Source organism: Chenopodium album, chromosome 21 (genome assembly GCF_948465745.1).
Source record: "Chenopodium album chromosome 21, dcCheAlbu1.1, whole genome shotgun sequence".
Taxonomy (NCBI): Eukaryota; Viridiplantae; Streptophyta; class Magnoliopsida; order Caryophyllales; family Amaranthaceae; genus Chenopodium; species Chenopodium album.
In genome coordinates, this window is record NC_137854.1 from 29,678,828 (window position 1) to 29,682,581 (window position 3,754).

At 34.2% G+C, this 3,754-nt stretch overlaps 1 pseudogene across 1 annotated transcript; it reads right to left on the reverse strand.

Moving 5' to 3' along the window:
* Positions 1-1,448: 1,448 nt before the first annotated feature.
* On the reverse strand, positions 1,449-3,494 carry LOC145600613 (serine/threonine-protein kinase STN7, chloroplastic pseudogene; annotated as a pseudogene). The gene is made up of 2 exons (XR_014104302.1): positions 3,054-3,494; positions 1,449-1,885 (listed from the first exon to the last, which is right to left on the reverse strand). The product of XR_014104302.1 is annotated as a serine/threonine-protein kinase STN7, chloroplastic pseudogene (transcript).
* Positions 3,495-3,754: the final 260 nt, after the last annotated feature.

Genomic DNA, 3,754 nt, shown 5'->3' on the forward strand with positions numbered 1-3,754 from the left:
GATGATGATAGATTGAAATTAGTAACTCAAAACAAGAGAAGCATCACTAACTGTCTAGGACCCGATGGATGACCCAAATGGGTCCCAAGTAGTAATGGGTTATTACTCAATATTGTCCAAATATGTCCAAAGGCTTACCAAAGTGGTACATGTGGGTAGGTTGTTACTTGTTGGTGCATTGGTTTTTCTCCAATTAATTTTTCATTTGTATACATTCAATGAAAATGAATCAAACAACAAATTTATGCATTTTAGCCGACAATTTTTTAATGTACCTAATGCCACTTCTTAATCAGTAGGCTCCACAAATATCAATTTCCTTGAAAATTTATCAACAGGATCTAACTCTAAATCTTTTTTTTATTTTTCTTAAGAAAAATATTTATTTTCTCTTTCTAATATTTGATTGTACACTCTGTAATGTGTGGCTTTTAGTGTTAGTTTCAAGAGTTTTAAGTGCAGACAAATTTATGAGAAAAAAATCTGATTGATTTTTCAGATATTGCAAGATAATAGGTTAATATAGCCATACTAAATTGGATTTTGTCAATAGTTGCAACTGATTGCTAGAATTATGTGCAATGGTGAGTTAATTCTAGATAAGACAAGGTAATGCTACAATTATATATCAATTGTTTCTTAGTTTATTCTATATCATTGTTACTATGTTTTCGAGATCGAATTTTGACCATGTAAATTTCATAATAAATTGATAAGTAATACAATATTGTTAATATATAGAATAAGAAAATTGACAAAGTCATTGTAATTTCTGGTAGAGCAGTAGAGGTGGCAAATTAGTAGTTGGTTTGGATCAATTTGATTCAAGCCATTGAGGTTGGTAAAAGGTTTATAGTTACTTGATTTATTAAGTTATCAATATTAGTCACGTTAACTTATACCTAGAGGGCCAAGGATAGCTCAAGTTTAAATTGGATCATTTTATTACAGGTGCATTTAATATTAAATGAAGAGTCACCCTATTGGGCCAAACTCCATACAGGTCAGACTGGCTTGAGTTAGCGGATTAAACACTTTGAGAAATGAGAGAACGGTAAAGGATCTCACCCTCAAAATGCCCCTAGTGGGATAAGCCCATGTCTTAAAATTGATATGTACAATCCTTACCACTAAATCAAGTTTAGCTAGGAATACTCGACCTTAAATGTAAAGTTCGAAGTATTCATTCCGCGCATATACAAACTGAACCCACCCTCGATGAGATTGTAAAATATATGTTACACGTGAGTAACTGATGCTCATGTCAGCTCCACTCTTTCTAGAAACTGAAGATTTAAACAACATAATATAGCAGGAAAACAGAGATATGCTTTAGATAACTGAACTATCATATGGTAAATTATCTGCATTTAAACCGTACAAGTTTCAATAATGCATAGACAGCAGATTTGCAGAATTATGAAGAAGGGAAGTGCAGAAGACAACAGTTGCAGTAAACACTAAACTTATAATGTATAAAACATGGACAAGGATGCAATCTTCTGTTTCTTTTCTGACAGTGAATGTTCTAAATTATAGTGCTGAATTCACTACAATGTAACCTGTACATAATTGCTAGCTGTATATGAAAAAATCCATAACAAATGTCCAATAAGAAAAAAAATCTGACAGCAACCACTTTAAGTCTGGACCAGATACCAGTTAAAGATTTACAAACTTTACAGATAAAGTCAACTTGTTGTATATAGTATATATACAGTCCTTACTCTTCTTTAGGGATCCACCTGCTCCACCACATGCTCTTCCTTGTCTGGTTGAGTTCGTCGATGCTCTCATTAAGTGTTTTGATAACCTTTCTCTGTATCCGGAGAACCGATGCAAGAGCGTTTCTTTGCGCACCTCCCTTCTTTTGTGGCTTTATTTCCTTGATGAAATGAAACAAATACATTACAATCGTTGAAAGAAAAAACATGTAAAACCTTTTCCTAACTCTCCTTACCTAAGGTTTTTATTTTGGTAGTGGAAATATTTATACACCCTCCATCATAAAACTACTCTCTTAATTTCCATTTAGAGATAACAAAAAACTATCATCCACCTCGACTGCTCGACATGATTTCAAGGCCTTTCTGTAAAATTAATGTTAAAAAAGAGTAGAGACAGTTCTCTAGGTAAAAGAGCATTCGTTACTTTCAATCACTTAGAGTTAAAATTGGCCTTTTTTAATCAAGATTTGTAGACACACTTCTAGGAAACTCTAAAAAATAAAATGGTAAGCCTGGCAACTTTTGCTCACTGCAACAGCATGACAAGGCTTGGGCCAATTCCAGAAAAGATGACCAGCAAATATTGTTGGTTATGCTGGTTGTTGTGGGCTGTTGGGCAAGTAATTCAATGGGTTTTATGCCCATGAATCAGTCTAATATTCAGAATTATTCCGCATACAATTGCATCTCTTAAAATGAGTACAGGTCTTAAACTGTACATAATGAACCTTAAATACTTGAGGATGAAACTACAATTTAAAGTATTAAAACTATAGAATTAGAAAATTGACTTTTGGTACAGAAAAGATTAACTGGGAATAACTTTTTGAGCTTAAAAACCTTTTCTGAAAAATACATTAAATTTCTATTTCAAAAAAAATACCTGCAGTTCGAAAAAAGGAACTCTGTTTTTGTATCGGAAAGACGGAAATAAATCAACTTGGCTGCATACATGTATGTATTTTAAGATGTACTTATCTAATTCAAAACATAACATATATAGTGTGTGTGTGTGCGCGCGCACGAGCATGCATGCGTGTTATAATCTGTGCCTCACTATCTATTATATAATTTAAGAGACACTTTTCCAACTTTTAACCACAACACTCCAAACTCTAAATCCTCAATTTCTGTTAACTTCTTTTTTTTTTTTTTTCTTTTTTTTCTTTTCTTCTTTTTTTTTTTTTTTTTTTTTAAACCTATCAGTTTTCATTATAACTTCCTATGCTATAACTTCCACTAAACAAATTCAATAACTCCCCTAATAACATTGACACATACTATTAAAAGAGAAAATAAAGGAACATCATTCCACCATATGCATACCCTGAGTTCCTGCAGCTGAGCTTCTGTAAATCCACCATCCTTTGCTGTTCCTGATCTGGCCATTAACTGAGTGATCCATTTTGCAGCCTCACCATAATCCTTTTGGGTGGCTCGGAATAACTGCAACCTCAGATTTTGCATAAAGGACAAAGCCAAGAGGCCTTCTCTATCGAAATACGGGTAGGCTAGGGCAGCTTTTGCACTCAGCCGTTGTCGTGCTTTGTATCGAACCATCGATGTCAGCAACTCCCATCCAATCCCTCCATCTAAATCTAACAGCTCAAAGCCTCTTTTGAGATCAGGAGCTGCTCGTGGCTCAACTGAACTTCTCCATGCATTTAAATCATATCCACACCTCTTCAACTGACGGTTGAACTGGATAAGGTTACTGTCAGAACGCAATGAAGGGAAGGCCTGCCCAAGGAAAATATCAGATGAAATTCATTCAGCAACCAGAATAAATAATGCAGATAGAGGAAAGAACTGAAACAATATTGTTACAGATAATATATTCATCTTGGTAGCAGGTACATGTATATTAACTAGCCACATAAAACCTTCCTATGGAGTTCCAATCAGGTAATGGATCTCAAAAGCGACCCAGAGATAAACATCCTTTGATCACGCAAATTCCATCAGTCTTGGAATGAATTTTATGGCATCAAGAATTCCATAGTCTATACACTGTTGTTACATTTAAA